The sequence below is a fragment of the Suncus etruscus genome, chromosome 4 (genome assembly GCF_024139225.1).
Source record: "Suncus etruscus isolate mSunEtr1 chromosome 4, mSunEtr1.pri.cur, whole genome shotgun sequence".
NCBI classification, from domain to species: domain Eukaryota; kingdom Metazoa; phylum Chordata; class Mammalia; order Eulipotyphla; family Soricidae; genus Suncus; species Suncus etruscus.
The window spans coordinates 24,730,545-24,749,084 of NC_064851.1; the positions used below are offsets into that span (position 1 = coordinate 24,730,545).

The 18,540-nt window shown below is 33.8% G+C and overlaps 1 protein-coding gene and 1 pseudogene across 1 annotated transcript in view; one reads left to right on the plus strand and one right to left on the minus strand.

The window, feature by feature from the left end:
* NEGR1 (neuronal growth regulator 1) overlaps window positions 1-18,540 on the minus strand; it is a 919,240-nt gene that overhangs the window by 53,607 nt on the left and 847,093 nt on the right. The window lies entirely within an intron of this gene.
* The window catches only part of LOC126006142 (Golgi associated RAB2B interactor protein 3-like), a 116,852-nt pseudogene continuing 108,726 nt past the window's right edge, over window positions 10,415-18,540 (plus strand).

The window sequence follows — 18,540 nt, forward strand, 5'->3', positions numbered from 1 at the left end:
TAGTAATATGAATTTGGTTAATTTTTATTATAGAAATATTTTAATTGTATGATCATTTATCTGCATCTTTTAATGTCACAAAAGCAAATGAGCTTAATATTTCTGTTCCCTATGAATACAAATTTTTTTAATAACTTTATTTTTGATTATGAGAACAAAGATGCAAAGAAAGAGGACAAGGTAAAGTTACAGTGGAAGGACAATCACCCCTAAACAAATTCTTAGAAGAAAACCCCTTGCTGATACCTTAATTTTGAACTTTCAGCCAAAGAACATTAAGAAAACTAAAATAGGACCCATGTATAATTACTTTGTCCCTCAAGTCCCCAGATTGTAGTACATTATAACATTTCTTAGCAGTACACAAAGCAATCTAAGGCCATAAAACTTATGTAACTCCTTAAACTTTGAAGGCATAGTATTTTCTTACATTTCTTTGCACATGCATATTAGTTTAAGTTAATCTCAAACATTTATTTAAGTGGGTTTTTTTTAAGGATTAGAGTCAAAGGAGCACTGTAAAATGGTGTTGGAGTTGCAGTTTTTGTTTGCATGAGCCCACCAAAATATGAGGGACATGGAAAGGAAAAGCTTGGCCTAAATACAAGGAAACCCTACCCCTAAAGTTTCCTGGCATAAGACCAACTCTAGACTCCAGGCAGACTAGTTTGTCCAATCCAAGTCATTGTCTGTAGTGCCACATTGTCTGTAGTGCCAATACACTTTTATTTTTCACAGTCTCTGTTGTTGGTATCATTTTCCTGTATTAAAGTCCTGGAATCTACATATCCTAAATTGAATTCAGGATGGTGTTAGAGAGTCCTCTAGTTTCACCTCAAAATAAAAGGGCAATGAAGAGAGCTCTGTCCTGTAAGCAGGTGGTTGTTGTCAAGTCATCTTAGTGTTGAGAGAAGTCTCTTTTGAGCAGGTCAATGTCAGAGCAGTGGTAAGGTCTTCCCTGGTAGAGGATTGCTTCCAGATAATGTTATAAATAACCTTGGATGTTTCATACTTAGCTTCCCTGGTTCAGGGGTGAATGGAGAATGCACATTCTTCTGAGGCCTGTGCCAGGTCATTATATCAATGTTCAGGGTGTAAGGACCTATTGCTCTACAAGATTTCTGTGTTCCTACCTCTATTAGATAAGAACATATTTGTATGTATAGTATTTTCCCATTTTAATTTGCCTGTGCAAACAAGGAACAATGCCACATGGCATTATAGGCCCATATGGGGGCTGCAAGAACAAGTCCAAATTTCTTTTTATTTATTGCAGTGCTGTGAATTGAACCCACAGTCTCACACAAGCAAGGCAAATACTCTTGCAGTAAATCTGAGGCCCGTTGTACATGCTACTAATGTTCTTAATTAGGCTTACTATTTTAATTAAGGAAGGTATTTAGGTAATGTTAGATGAAAACCAAATGAATAGCATATCTTTCATTTCAGAATGGATATTGTGTTTTAAAGGAAGTATAACATATTAAGTCAATTTTTAAAAATTGAGTAGTATTATCAGTATTTCTGTAGCATCACTGAAAGAGCTCAACAAAAGCTCTGAAATTAGTTTTCTTTAGTTCTATTAGTTCTCCGAGTACGCTGATCATAGGTAACAAAACTTAGGCTGAGTTTATTAAACTGGGCACAGAGTAATGAATTTATGTAGATTCTATAGTCCTGACGGCAAATGCTACCCTAAATTGGTTATCCCTAAAAGGCCTCTAAAAATTTCACAAACCTCCAAACCTGATGGAGAAATTCTTTGGCTTAGACTTCTCAATTATAATGAAAAAACTTTAATAAGCACAACTATCATATATGAAGACCAATTTTAATATTACATAAGATAATATCATTCTTAATATCTGATATATAGGAGATTTTCAACAAATAATACCTTTATTTTTTAATATAATTTTTATTTTAATCATAGTGGCCTACATATCATTGACAATAATATTTTAGGTACATATTAACATAAAACAGGGGAATTCCCATCACCAAATTGACCTCTGTTCCCGTCTACCTCCCATATTCTCCTCCCTCACCCCTGGGCCTTCCAGAATAAGTGGTCCCCTCTGTGCCTAGCTAACTACTTAGTGGTCCTACACCTGTTTGGTCTTGGTACCTCCCTTATTTCCCACATAGTTTTATCTAAAATCACCATGGACTTGTGGCAATGATACAGGGTAAGTTTTGAAGAAAATGGAAAAACAGATTATTTTGGAGTTAGTTGGATAAAAAAGTTGAATAGTATTACAGACTCTGCTGAAACATATAGATACCAAGAATAAGGAGAAAAGGTGATAGTCTGAAACAAACTCATTTGCTAGTTTCACAATTTTCTTCAAATAAAACACTTTGTTCTGGTAAACTAGAATAAAAAGATTTCCTGGGTTTTTATTTCATTGCATTCATTCTATTCATTTTTAAATATGTCTCCAAAATAAATTTGAAAGTTGTCTATTTTCTCAATCCATTTTTTCTTTTTTAGAGTTGAAAGATTTATGGCTTTCATGGATGAACACTCAGGGACTCATTTTTTTCTTCCTCTCTTTTTTCCTTTTTTTTTCTTTCTCTTTCTTTCTTTCTTTCTTCTTTCTTTCTTCTTTCTTTCTTTCTTTCTTCTTTCTTTCTTTCTTTCTTTCTTTCTTTCTTTCTTTCTTTCTTTCTTTCTTTCTTTCTTTCTTTCTTTCTTTCTTTCTTTCTTTCTTTCTTTCTTTCTTTCTTTCTTTCTTTCTTTCTTTCTTTCTCTTTCTTTCTTTCTTCTTTTTCTTCTATAGAGACTTGCATAGTTAAATCACATGCTCTCCCATTGAGCTATGTATTCAGTCTTTACTTATCTTTAAAATAATAATAGAAAAACTGCCTCCTTAAATTTAAACAATTGGTGTTCACCTGTTATTTATTTATAATACAAACTATAAAATTTCTACATGTTTAAAAACATAATGGCTGTTTATCTATCACATCACAAAGATTATATTCCCTAATTTATACATTATGCTAATGCACAATTTTAAAAAATGAGACAGATCACTTCTAAATTATTGTTTTTAAGATTTGCATAATTATCTAAACTAAATTAACATCCTGAACTTAGTAGTGATTGCCAAATTTGAAGGTCTTACTTACACTCTTTTTAAGAAGTTTGAATTAATTTATTCTCTTATAAAGCTTGAATACATATTTGGTTTCTAATTTGAATAAGCAAACTATCCCACAAATTTTTGCAAATTACTCTAATAAGTTCTCTTGGTATTTCCCAGAGAAGGCTGAACAAATGTTGATAGAGGGACACACTGTTTGCTTCTTTCTAATCTTCTCATCTGATTAATACAAATGTCACAACTGAATCTCAGACACATGTCCAATGTCAAATATCTATGATAGTCCTAGAAAGATATAATCTACATTTAGAATTGATTACAAAACATGAATTTATGACTTGAAATAAATAAATTTCTGGATTATGAGGGATAACATAAATGGAAAGAGGAAGCATTAAAGAGAGTTTGCATTCAATATTATATCATAAAGAGCAAGTACTAACTATGGTTATCAAGGCTTACATAGATTTTCAGTTTTTTTTTCTTTTCTTAGAGTACATTGCATTTATTTAATTTTTTAAGTCAATATCTTTATTTAAGTATCATGACTACAAACATGTTTACAGTTGGATTTCAGTAATAAAAACAACACCCCCCGTTCACCAGTGCAACATTCCCACCACTGATGCCCCCCATTTCCTTCTTCCTGTATTCAAGACAAGCATTCTATTTCTCTCACTCACTACCATTATCATGATAGTTGTCAGCACGATTATATCTCTAACTGAACTCACCACCCTTTGTGGTAAGTTTTATATCATGGGTTGGTCCTTCCAGCCCTCATCTCTATTGTCTCTGGGTATTAATACAATAATGTCTCTTATTTTTCATCTTTTTTTTTGTTTGTTTTTGGGTTACATAGGACAATGTTCAGAAGTTACCCTGGCTCTGCTCTCATAACTTGCTCCTGGCAGGCAGAGGGACCATATGAGATGCTGGGATTTGAGTCACCATCCATCCTGGATCAGCTGCATGCAAGGCAAATGCCTTACTGCTGTGCTATCTCTGTGGTCACTATTTTTCTTAAAACCCATAGATGAGTGAGCCTATTTTGTGTCTCCATCTGACTTATTTCACTCACCATGTCCATCCATGTATAGAAAAATTTTATGACTTCATTTTTCCTGATGGCAGCAAAATATTCCATTGTGTATATGTACGACAGTTTCTTTCACCACTTATTTGTTGTCGGGCATCTAGATTGTTTCCAGATTCTGGCTATTGTAAATGGCACTGCAATGAATATAGGTGTATATGTATAGGCATTTTTGTATTGTGTTTTTGTATTCCTAGTGTATATCCCTAGGAGTGGTATAGCTGGATCATCTAGAAGCTCAATTTTCAGTTTTCTTTTTTTTTTTTATGCCCCCTTCCACCTCCTCAATTTTCAGTTTTTTGAGGAATCTCCATGTTTTTTCCATAAAGGCTGGAATAAACAGCATTACCCCCAGCAGTGAATGAGAGTTCCTTTCTCTCCACATCCCTGCTAGCACTGATTGTTCTTTTCTTTGTGATGTATGCCAGTCTCTAGTGTGAAATGGTACTTCATTGTTCTTTTGATTTGCATCTCCTTGATAATTAACAATATGGAGCATTTTTCCCATGTGTCTTTTGGCCATTTGTATTTCTTCTTTGAAGTATTTTCTGTTCATTACTTCGCCCCATTTTTTGATGGGGTTAGATGTTTTTTTCTTGTTAAGTTCTGTCAGTACCTTGTATATCTTAGATATCACAACATTTTCTACTAAATTTGTGTAGATCCTTCGGTCTGTAAAAAATAAGGGGGGGGGATCTGAAAGATGTCAACAAACAACCCAGTTGCCACCATGACCAAATATATGGTAGAGCGGGATTAAACTCTGCTGAGTCTCTTTCTTTCTTTCTTTCTTTCTTTCTTTCTTTCTTTCTTTCTTTCTTTCTTTCTTTCTTTCTTTCTTTCTTTCTTTCTTTCTTTCTTTCTTTCTTTCTTTCTTTCTTTCTTTCTTTCTTTCTTTCTTTCTTTCTTTCTTTCTTTCTTTCTTTCTTTCTTTCTTTCTTTCTTTCTTTCTTTCTTTCTTTCTTTCTTTCTTTCTTTCTTTCTTTCTTTCTTTCTTTCTTTCTTTCTTTCTTTCTTTCTTTCTTTCTTTCTTTCTTTCTTTCTTTCTTTCTTTCTTCCTTCCTTCCTTCTTTCTTTCTTTCTTTCTCTCTTTCTTTCTCTCTTTCTTTCTCTCTTTTTCTTTCTTTCTCTCTTTCTCTCTCTCTTTCTCTCTTTCTCTCTTTCTCTCTCTCTTTCTTTCTTTCTTTCTTTCTTTCTTTCTTTCTTTCTTTCTTTCTTTCTTTCTTTCTTTCTTTCTTTCTTCCTTCCTTCCTTCCTTCCTTCCTTCCTTCCTTCCTTCCTTCCTTCCTTCCTTCCTTCCTTCCTTCCTTCCTTCCTTCCTTCCTTCCTTCCTTCCTTCCTTCCTTCCTTCCTTCCTTCCTTTCTTTCTTTCTTTCTTTCTTTCTTTCTTTCTTTCTCTTTCCTTCTTTTTTTTGGATTTTGGGCCACACTTGGTGATACTCAGGGGTTACTCCTGGCTATGCACTCATAAATCACTCCTGGCTCAGGGGACCTTAAGGGGTGCCAGGGATCAAACCATGATCCATCCTGAATCTACCACGTGCAAAGCAAAAGCCCTACACTACACTATCACTCCAGTCCTTGATAGGTCTCATTCTTAGTCAGCAAATTATACATGGGATTTGGCTATATTAGCCTATTAGTCTGGATCCTTTTAGAACTAGGTGTTTTCAAACAGCATTGTTGGTATAGTAGATAATTGCTTACTACATTTTTTAAATAAAATCCAATTACAAGTAAAATAAATTATGTAATTTAATTTTGTAGGGAAACAGGAGAGCACTGAGCATAAAAGTCAGAAATTCATAATTGTTTCTTAAGTCGGAATGACCTAATTTTGTGAGAGATGCTTTTTATCCCTTACTTTTTTTTTTTTTCAGGATAGGGTAACTCTTTAGATCAAATAAAGATTTAATGGTTGATATTTGGGAAATATAACAAAGCCTTTTAGAAGAAAGCACTTTCATGCGTGTGTGCCAGTTAGAGAGCAGTAGAGCAGTGGAGAGGAAATCAGTCACTAATAGGTGCTCTCAAAGTAGTTCTCTTTTATAGTGCAAAGCAGACCTTAGAAAGCAAGATGTAACCCCAGCAGGATAGCCAGCTACCTATCTGGTAATTATGAGCACCAGCCCAATCAGAGAAGATACTAAAAAAGATTTTACTGTGGAGTATTTTAAGACGTTTTTGTATAAAAAAAAAAAACAGAGAAGACACTGAAAGTGCAGCTAGAGGAATTGTTCAGTAAGCATGAAAACAATACCACCCCCCACAACCAAAGAATTCTATTATGTTTAATATGCAGAGAATGCCCCCCATCTTTTTTTTTCTAGCTATTGAAAAACAATTAAATAATAATACGTCTTGGCTCCACATTTTATTTGCCACTGTGATTCTTAAAATAAAAACTTCCTGATAAGATGAAAAGACAAAGGTTGTATGTGTGTGTTTACATATGGTATATTTATAGTGACATTAGATTATATGTGAGTTTATGAAAAAATTAGAGTGGAATATGATCTCAAGAAAAAAAAGTAAGAATATATATATGCTGTAAGATTTTATGGCTCATTTAATTTATTTTTGTTACCTATCTTAATTAATAAGTATCTACTGACTGGTACTTATGTGTCTAATATACTTCTAAACATAGATATTTTAATGAAAAAGAAGACAACACATACTTCATTTAGACCATAAAAGTGGTTTGAGCACAGGCATGCTGGAGATTTGGCATTGCGTGATCTGCTGAGTACCACTAGGAAACACCCCTAAGGGCCAGAAGTAAACCCTGAGCACTCTAGCTATGTTTCCAAAAGAGAAAATTCTACTCCCAAGTTATAGTATAGGTATGAAGATGAAAGAGGTGGAAAAACATAATGCATTAGTAAGTTACATAACTTATAAAAAGATGAGAAACCTATGGTATAAAATTAAACTGTGAAAACAAGACAGGAAATATTAGAAAAATTAACTATATTTTTGTTCATCTCATTTTAGGATCTGGACAGAAATATATTTCTCCAGAACTCCTCTGGAATTTGGACATAGATAAATTCTCTACCCAGCAGAATATAAGCTTCTTTACTATATTTTCTCAGAAATCTTTAGGAGGACTTCTAGATTCTCCTAGCATCTTCTCTTCAATTGTGGTTTTATGGATAAATGGCAGATTCTAAATACCACAGAAACAGTGCCCTCTGCCAACCTTAAAAGTCAAGCAATGTGGGAAAAAAAGACTGTTATTACTACACATATGGCTTATATGCTGAGAAATGTATAGATGGCCAAAGTCACTTTAAAACAACTGCTAAAATCATGCTGCCCATTGGTTTACCTGGTCAGTGTACTGGCAAACATACAATCAATGACTTATCTGGAGTCAGTAAACTATAAACCAAATCTGGTTTACCATTTATTTGTACAGACTGAGTAAAGTATAATTTTTACATTAAGTGTTTTGTAAAATACTTCCATTAATGACTCATGAAAAATACATAAAATAAAAAAAATAAATGAAAAATTATAAGACTTTCAGAACTCTATCATATAGCAGTCAGATAGCCCATATATTATTCTCAGAAAATGTGTAATACTACTTGGACATAAAACTTTTCCCAAATAACTGACATAAAAAGTCTTGGAAATTTAGTGAACACATTAATTAGGAGAGTTTCCTACCTGCATTTGTTATCATGGCATATTGAAAGTCAATAAATAGCTCATTAAAATCAATTAGACATGGGGACATAAATCACACAGCTACCAATTTTGTGCAAGACTCTATGCTAGATTTTTGTCTTAACTGTCAAGGAAAAAGGAGGATCTATTCCTTTCCCAAAGAATAACAAAAATATAGAGATTGAGTTTTATGCTAGATAAACTGTATAGGTGAAATCAAAGGAATAATTGATCATTCAGAACTGGAGCATATCTTCATGGAAAAAGTCTAAATTAAATTCATATCCTTCCCAAAATATTACTGTTGCTTTGAAACCCCAATTGGATTTTCAGATATCTGCAAATGTTTCATGTAGTAGATGAAAATAGTTTAAAGTTTAGTTTCTACACTCAAACAGTTGATCAACAGTTATTCAGCATTGCTTTATTAAGTCAGAGATTTATTTCTAGGTCATGAACAATCATTGATATTGTGTATGTTTCATAAACAAACTGTTATGGAAAGATAAAACAATAATCGTATCTATAATCAAATTTTAGTTTTATTTACATTAGTTCCATCTCCATTTTGTTTTAACTTTGCATAATTAGTTAAGTTTCTCTCTTTTTGTCTATGTATAATATATATTTAAATTATGTGCTTGAAGTGGACAATGAACTACTAAGTTTTTGTTATAGAGAACCATATCTTTAACAGGTATGCATTCACATTATAAACTTGAGCTGATACATAACCTAGCTATTTATAAATCAAAAATAATATTCTCCATAGTTGAGCACAGAAAATAAAAAACACCTGTGAGCTAACTCATCTGGGAAAATATGCTTTCCATAATTAAATGAAATCATCCAGCATCAGTCTTGGATATATTGTTGGTAAAATAGAATGAGTCATACTGTGAGCTGCAGGGCCTCAAATTTACAGATAGTCTACATGATGCATTTTAATAACAAACCAAAACCTTGTCTCTAATGGCTAAAACTCCAACAAAGGCAGTGATAAACAATTTCACAGGAGACAATGGAGTTTATTTGACTGTTAATTACCTCTGCAGAAATTCCAAATCAGATATCCTAAGAAGAGGATTAGAGATTCAAGACAAAGAACAATATTTCAGAACCATTCTTTGCAGGGAACAAACCATTCTGGGAATACTTGGATTATCAGACTAGAGTTTGTACCATTGATGTCGTGAAAAATCTAAAAATCTGTGCTGAAAAGGAAGTTCTATGGGCCAGAGTTAATGTTTTACATATAGAAAAACCTGGGTTTGAGTCACCACAAAATGGTTCCCGCAGCACCACCTGGTGTGGAAGCTGAGCCAGAAGTGTTCCAGAACACTATGGATGTTGCCCTAAAACAAACAAGCAAACAAACAAAATCTCTAATTCCTGCACTCTTGCATTTCTTTTCTTTGTATGCATGTGACCCAATTCCTTCTACCACCAAAAGTGAAAGCAAAACACAAATACAAACATTATGTGATAATACTGTGAAATCATGGAGAATGATTTTACTGAAAGAGTTCTGGTATGTACTGATGATGGACAGAGTTGCCTCCTCTTCCTCTGAAGAGGTAATCACTGACAAAGAATTTGATAGAAAATCATCATGTGAATTGTAGGTGAATAATGCTGAAGTAGGACTATGATGCACTAAGTTGAAATATGAAGGAAGTAAATGCATGTGGAAGGGAATGAGCCAGGAGAATGGGTTAAGTTAGCTAGAATTAGTTAGTTCTAAAAACAGCAGCAAAAGCAAACCCTAACATAGTGCCATCACACTTCAATCTCTTCTGATTTAACTTACTATAGATGATGGAAAGATGGGTGTCTGCATCCAGTCTGCAGAGTGGTATAAAGATTCAGATTGTCACACAAGATATTTGTACAACTGCAGAACAAGGAATTTCCCTGGAGTCAGCTTTTAAAAGAATCTGGAAAGTTCTTTTCATTTTTTAATTTCTTTTTGTTTTATCTTTGATAACCAGAAAATTTAGTCTTTGTCTATGGTCAAATATATATACTATCTATAAAATTAGTTAAAGAAATTAAGATAAAATTATTATTTTCTCATCAATCATGCATTTGGGGCACAAATCTAGAGCTAGATTATGTCAATAAACTATTCAGTAGATTAGTAAATTTAGATCTAATATTATATGTTTGAATACTTGTTAGCCCATCCCCCATTCCTTCTGTGTAGCCTACCTGAGAGTAAGATCTACCCATTTCTAGGAGGGGTCTTTAGGAGGTATGAATAGAATTACTAAAGGGGGATTTAAGAAGATTGATGAGAGAGATTTGAAGGATAGATTGAGGGGGATGAGGAAGAAGCAGCAGGAGGAGAAATGGCTGAATGGGTAGAATGCAGGGCCAATAATGAATCTGGCTTGAAAGGTTATGATAGGCCACACATGGTGGCTAGGACCTTTATTAAAGCTGATGTCTTTTGAAGCCTGCCTGTGAGTTTTCTCCCTGCCGCTATCCTGAACCTGCAGACCTGCTAGCTGGAGGAAGTTGCAGACACATGGCCTGGGTTGGAGGAGAAAAGCCTCTCCGTCCATCTTCATCCCATTACCATCCAGTTGCACCAAGGCCTGTTATTCAACACAATGGTGCCCGAACAGGTACCTGAACCCTGAAGGGGGTTGGAGATGCATGTTCCAAGCTGGAGGAGAAAGGCCCCTCATCATCTACCTTCATCCAGAACCAATCGAGGGCTTTTATTCAACAAATACTGTGGCTTTTTTGGGGTTTAATTTTTGAAAAAGTATGTTTGTTGGGCTGGAGAGATAGCATGGAGGTAGAGAGTTTGCCTTGCATGCGGAAGGATGGTGGTTTGAATCCTGGCATCTCATATGATATCCTGAGCCTGCCAGAAGTGATTTCTGAGCGTAAAGCCAGGAATAACCCCTAAGCGCTGCTGAGTGTGACCCAAAAATATAAAAACAAAACAAACAAAACAAGGAAAAGTAGTTTGTTAAAATAGGTATCACAGTATTAAAAATGAAAAATAAAATAATAAATTAATGTAGACAATCATATAATCTGCATTGCTCTAGTGATGTCATTTATGCTTATATTTCAGTCAAATTTCAATAATCTTTCAGTGATAGTCTGATCAAGGTCTTCTCCATTTATTACTGTCATATTTTAGAAGTAAAGTATTTTGAATATGAAAGGAAATTTAAACTAGTGAACTAGAATTTTCCACTCTGATAGAATTTTTCTCATTTACATTTTTGACAATTATTTATGACTACTATAGATAATTATAGGTTGTATGTTTTTCAGAACACTGTAAACAGCATTATACACATTAACTGAACCATTAGTTTCATCAGAGTATCAAACACTTTATACTTTTGACCTTTTATAAAGCATTTACCTTTTTAAAAATCGCTTGTCAAAATTATAGCTATCTCTTCAATTGATATTTGGCATTGAAAACAAGTTTCTGAGGCACAGATTGCACATTTAAATCTACGCAGTTGGTAGTAGCTATTAATAATAGTCCTCATAAATTAGACTTCATTGACTTTGTGTATTTTAAATTGAATCATATAACACATTGTAAATAAATAAAATGTTATTACCTTAGTGTGAAAAACTTGTTTTTGAGCAAGTATAATTATCATTTCTCTCAATATATATAAAGGTAAAACATTTATTTCTCATTGCAAAGACAAGAAAACAACAACTTACATCATCAGTTAGAGTCTTAATAATTTAAGATGATCTTTTAGTATCATGTGCTTTCATTATTATCAAATTTAAAAACCTGGAATACTGAAATATATGTTTTATATGATCATTTTGATGTTTTAGTGATCATTCTATTTTATGTTATCTTATCAAAGCTCTGATCCATGGGCTCATATTGATGATTTTTGTTTCTTATTAATAGATGAGTATTTCACATCTGATTCTATCTATATTAAAAGTCTCACTACCAAAATTGGGCAAACACATTTCCTAGGACATTATCAAACTTGGCCTAGAACTGAAGAGCAAGAGGCTTAGTTGTACTGATGAAAAGTATCCCTAGTCATAAATTACTAATGATGGAGCCTGTAAAGAAGTATGATATCTCTTGAGAAAGGAATTGACTTGCCTTATTATGCATCATATTTTTATTTAAATTTCAATACTGCTTAAATATGTACTTCCTTATAGGACACAACTAAAATAGAAGGGCACCTGCTAAGTCAGAATCATAAAACAGATCTACAGCCTGCTGGCATGTGAAATTTCCCTAATTTATATTTTTTATGAAACTACTCTCACATTATGTGGTTGGCAGCATAAATAATAAAGCATGTTACTTATGCAATTTTACATTTACTGTATTAGTAAGTAAATGCAATGGCCACCCTTATTCTTAAACAATAAAACCTACCGAGCCTTTTCATGAAAGATGATTGCAATTTCCATTGGCCTGTATATGCAACAAAACCCATAACTCATCAGAATTTTAGCTATTTTCTCTTACGATGGAAGAGCATTTTGCTTTTACATTGAATGTGTTATTAACTATGCATGAAGCTGATTGGAATTTAAGTACTAAGTAAAATTCAAATTCTTTTCAGCTAGATTGAAATTTCTTTTTGAACCAGGTAAAAACTGCCACTAACTTGAAGAGGGTTCAAAAACAACCTACAGAGATTGTACAATATGCTCAACGTTCTATAGTTATTTGGGACTGATTTCTTTCTGAAAAGCTTGTTCATCCTCTGAAATTGATTCATGATAACAGTTTTCATTTGGGTCAAACAGTATTTAACTGCTTGTAAATTTTAATTAAATGATTTGTCACTTTGAACACATAGTTTGTCATCTTGCAACTAAATGATGTGTCTTTATCAGAAAATGACTCAGGGGGGAAGGTATTCATCTAATTTGTCACTTGGACATCCATTAAGATAATTTGGTTGTTGCATAGGGATAAAGTTGAAGATTTGTAAAATAGAGTGCACCATTTTCAGTAAGCAGGACCACGTTGTAAACTATTAAAAAAACATAATATGCTCTGTAATTAAATTCGAATAAGTACTTTACTTCTGGTTATTGTTCATTAGCAGAGGTTTAGCTTTCTGGGGAAGACAAGCCCGCAGTTGAATTTGGTATATGCTGTAAAGTATGGTACAGAAAATGGAAAGCCATAAACTGAATTATTCTCTGAATGGAGGAATCCCTTTCATCAGAAGTCACATACCACTGTAGACACAGCTGTGACCTTGTCTTCTGTCTGGTTAATATAATCAGATACAGCCTGTGACATAGTGAAAGAAACAACTGACAAATTATTGAGGAAATAATAGACATCATAAAATCTCTAAGTATTTGGTAGAAAGAATGGCATATAAGATATATTACTTTTAGTGTCCCAAATGATCAGTTATTTAGTGTATGTTTAAGAGAGTTCAACTAGAATAGACTGAGGTTAAGGAACAAACTGGGCTCAGAATACCAGATTAGGTGGCAAGGATTGAACTAGAGTTGGCCACATGTAAGACAAACACCCTATATGCTATACTACATTTGGTCCATTTCTGTACTGATACAATGACAACTATATATTTTAATATTATGTAACAAAGAGCATACATATATATAGTAGACAGCATTATAAAATATGTTAATAAGTAATTTGTTTTGAAGAAAAATCACCTATTATAAAATAAAGATATCATGATTTAAAATCATACTAAGGGGCAGAAAGATAGCATGGAGGTAAGGCATTTGCCTTTCATGCAGAAAGACGGTGGTTCGAATCCCCGCGTCCCATATGGTCTCCTTGCCTGCCAGGGGCGATTTCTGAGCATAGAGCCAGGAGTAACCCCTGAGCGCTGCCGGGTGTGACCCCCCAAACAAACAAACAAACAAACAAAAAAACCCAAACAAACAAAAAGCTTGGGGCCGGCGAGGTGACACTAGAGGTAAGGTATCTGCCTTGCAAGTGCTAGGGAAGGAAGGACCGCAGTTCTATCCCCCGGAATCCCATATGGTCCCCCCAAGCCAGGGGCAATTTCTGAGCACTTAGCCAGGAGTAACTCCTGAGCATCAAATGGGTGTGGCCCCCCAAAAAACAAAAACAAAAAAAAAATAAAATAAAATCATACTAATATTAAATCTTTAGATATAAAACACTAGTGTACCACCACACTCATCCACAGGATTTCTACCCAACATTTGTCCCTAGGACTCCTTTCTCTTCTTCACCTATCCAGGGCCCTGCTTAGTAGAATCAGTTTTGTAAGCAGATTTTCTATTGGTTGAACTCTTTTTTGTTCCTTACTTCATTTCCTTATGCTTCACAAATGAAATGTGATAATCTGGTTCACAAATGAGTGTTGACGCCTGGTATTTATCCTTCTCCTTCTGAATTCCTTTTGCTTCACATGTTACTCTTTAATTCTAATCAGGTGGCAGTGAACTGCTAGTTCTACTTTTTCTTACACCTTCATTATACACATATAAAACAGTATTATCTACTCATCTGTTGTTGGACTCTTGGATTGTTTCCAGATCTTGGCTATTGTGCATACATGCTATTTTCATATAGTAGAATCATGATTGTGCAATGAATAATCATATTTAATTTGTCTAGTAAATCGTGTGTCTCGTAAAGACATGTTGACTCAATGCTCTAACTTTTTTTAGGGACTTGATATATTTACCACTTCATTTTGTTCCTGGTTATTAGAAATGGAATGAAGGGCTAGAAAAGACCTCTCAGTCTCCATGTATGTAGAGAGAGTGGCATATTTGAAATCTTTCTATACTGACTTTGTTGAAGTTGGTGGTTAAAAATAGATATTTTTTCAATCTGATTAATAAAAGAGTATATTTTACATAAAAATTTAAATCAAGATACCACTTACACACTCATTAAAAACAAAATTCTAGAATAAATAAAATTAAGTTAGATATTGGCATGGAAAATATATCAGATGTTTTAAAAGTGAAAAATTATAAGTAAAGACAAGGGGCCTGAGTGGTAGTGCAGTGGTAGGGCATTTGCCTTGCATGCGCTGACCTACGATGAAGTGCGGTTTAATCCCCCCCACATCCCAGGATCTCCCAAGCCAGGAGCAATTTCTGAGTGCATAGCCAGGAGTACCCCTGAGTGTTACTGGGTGTGGTCTAAAAAACAAACCAAAAAAAAAAAAGTAAAGGTTAACTATGTGGTTAACATTAGATCAGAGAAAATGTATTCAATAAATAAATAATTGTACTAGTTAAATTAAGTCATTTTAAAAATGTATGTTTATCTTCTATCATCTATCTATCTATCTATCTATCTATCTATCTATCTATCTATTTATCCATCCAGTAAACAGAAAATAGATGATTTGTATGAAATAAATTTCTGCAAAAGAAAATGGAGAAAAATAGGGAGGCAATACTTTTTAAGAAACCAAATGAGATTTCTGAAATAAATATATGAGTTCTAAGGTTGAAAGTGCTTTAAAAATCAGTCAAGACAAATTTGAGTTAAAATATACTCAGGAAAACTATAACATTATAATGAGCTCGCAATAGACAACAATAAGGGAAATATCTTTAAAACTTACAGAAGGACATAACAGGACAGATTAGAGGACAGTTACCTACAAAGGAGCAATAATCAGACTGACAGAAAATTTCTCATTAGCAGCTAGTGGATGTCAGGAGATAATGAATAGCAGCTTCAAAGTAATGAGGGAAAACACAAAATCAAAACAAAAAACACACCAAAAATCTTTCTATTCAGAATTAGATATGTGATAAATATGAAGGGGGGAAGGGCTAACACCAAGTCTCAAATTACTTATTTTTTCATTCACCCCTTCTCTCATATATTCATTAAGGGTGATGAATAGGGGACTGGGAGGGAGACAGGGGTATGTGTAAATGACCTTCAGCTTACTTTATATACACATGCAAATGACCTTGAGCAGAACTCTTTGCAGTACTATTATTGCATTTACTACAGATAAGGCGACTGTAACTAGATTTGTGTATGTGGGGGGATACAATAGATAGCTTTATTATAAATGAATGTGGACTTTATGGATTTACAGGGCACGGTTTTCTGAGAATGGGAAGTAGTCATCTAAGCATTCCTCTATCTATGTAATTATCAGAGTATAAAATGAAAGAGCTCCAAATCCTTAATAGGTTCTTTTGTGAACAATTTAGCACATATTGTTCAATACTTTTCTCTTTATCCGAAATAAAAACACATCCTAAACTAAACTGAGGAAATAAATATTTTTGGAAGCTGTACACATTGTTTTCAGCTTTCTCTCTACAGTTATAGAAAATACATGTTTTGCTTAAGTCTGCTGCTTGCTAGTATTGTATTCTTTGAGTCATTAATAAAGTTGGGGATAGGTAAAATCTATAATGTGTAGGAATGTATTTGATAATTCAACCTTTCAGGTCAACACGACTAACATTAGGTAATCCTAAACAGTTATCAGGCACACCAAGGGTTTGAAAATTCACTGCCTGCACACTTGTACTGAAGAACTAAATGATATAATTCTACAGCCACAAAAAAATAACCCAGAGAAAAGAATGATACAAAATAAGTAAAGGTAAACATAGAAAGCAATATATTTAGATAAAGTTAATTAGCTGCTGAAGAAAGAAATATCACAAAACGTGTTTGCACATAAAATCAAATAGAAATTCAAAATAGTAGAAATAAGACTTATGAGTATGAAATGAGGAGAGGAAGAAAGGTAAAGGGAGACAAAATAGATAATAAACTATATTAAGATTCTTGCCTTTGCCTTGCTTAGGAAGAGATCATGAAAAAGTATTTTTTTATTTAATACAAACAAATTAGGAAAAATGTTAACTTTCATATAGAAAAGCAGAAGGGACTGCCCGCAGACTGGTCTGGCATCTAGAGGGACTGATAATGTGGATTGGAAAAGGCAGTTTGGGACCCAAAGGCATGAAGACCTTTGAAATAAAGGGTCCATCTGAGGAGCCTGAAAAACCTTTGAGATGCAGAATTGCAGGCCCAGAGCATAAACTGAATCCCTTGGGTGATGAGATTCTAAGGCTGAACTAAAGGCAAAACTAAGACTATCCAAGAAAACCATCAACAGTTTCCTCACTGGTAACATTCTTGCATTATATTTTGAGGGACTGGAAACCATTTTTAGAAACTAACCCGAAAGAGGCAAAGGCATTCATTTCCCCTTTCTGGAAATTTCCACATCTTTGCCTAAAATGAGTCATTTCTTTCTTTTCATTTTGACATGCTTTCCCCTTCTTGGGATTTCCTGCACCTCTGTTTAGGATGTGCCCTTTTTCTACAGCGGAGAAGCTTACATTCTCTCAAGTTTAATGGTTTTCTCAGATTCCCAAATAAGATTATCTTACTTTACTATTCATCTCCTGCCTGGAATTTTATTTTTCAAGGAGAGATGATGGACCAATCTGAAGAGACCTAAGACTGATTTTCTTTTCTTTTAAGGAACAAATCCCTCACCTCTGACTGGTTGCCTGAGAAATCTAATGGTGGAAATTAATTTTTGCACCACGGAGATGGAGTGCCTTGTGGAGTTGGTGAGACAAAAGGCCTGTTCCAATATGAGCACACAGAAAATTCTATCAGCCCTATCCCACCCCATCCATAAGTAAAAAGAGAAATAATATTTTTTCTTAATTTTTAATATATTTATATGGAACATTTTATATACTGTGCCTTAAATATACAGTATTTCCCAATACTCATGTTTTATCAGTCACATAATGTAAATTCAGGATGGGGAGCAGAGTTGCAGAAAATTAGGTCAAAAAAAGCCTTTAACTCTAAAATTACAAAAAAGAATATTAAACACTAACAGACAAGCAATTACAAAATTTGTCGAACCTGAGTCTGTGTAATAGTTTTGTCTTAATCACCATTCTTTAGAGGATAATTGAATGGCTTATTAATAAAAATAAAAGTATATTGTTTTTCTAAAGATGACTTATATGCTTTATATGTATATATTTTATTTTTTATCTTTATTTGGGGGCATTGGGCCATACACATCCAGTAGTGCTCAGGGGTTACTCCTGGCTCTGTGCTCAGAAATTGCTCCAGAAAGGTTCAGGGGCCCTATGGGATGCCGGGAATTGAACCTGGGTTCATCCTAGATTAGCCAGCCATGAGCAAGGCAAACACTCTACTGCTTTGCTATTGCTCCAGCCCCTAAGTATGCATTTTGTAAATAAAAATAAAAGTATATTGCTTTTCTAAAGATGATATTATATACTTTATAAGTATGTATTAAAACTCATTTCATGATTACTGTTCTTCAAAGGAGTTGTAAAGAAATTTAAAAGTATTTACAGTATTTTGTTGATGTTATCTAACAAAATTTTTCAAAATAAAAGTAAATAATAAATACAAGTAAAAATATAGAGAATTGATTATAGCAACCAGAAATTATTTTGTGATAAAAGTAGAATACACTTTTTATATATGTATGCTAACATGTGCATTTATTTGGGCAGATTTTGGGTCACACCTGGCAGTGCTCATGGACTACTACTGTTGGTTTTGTGCTCAGGAGTCACTCTTCGTCATGTTGAGAGTACTAAGTGGTTCTGAGAATTAAATCTAGGCATACATGCAAAGCATGTTCATAGATTTTTGAGCTC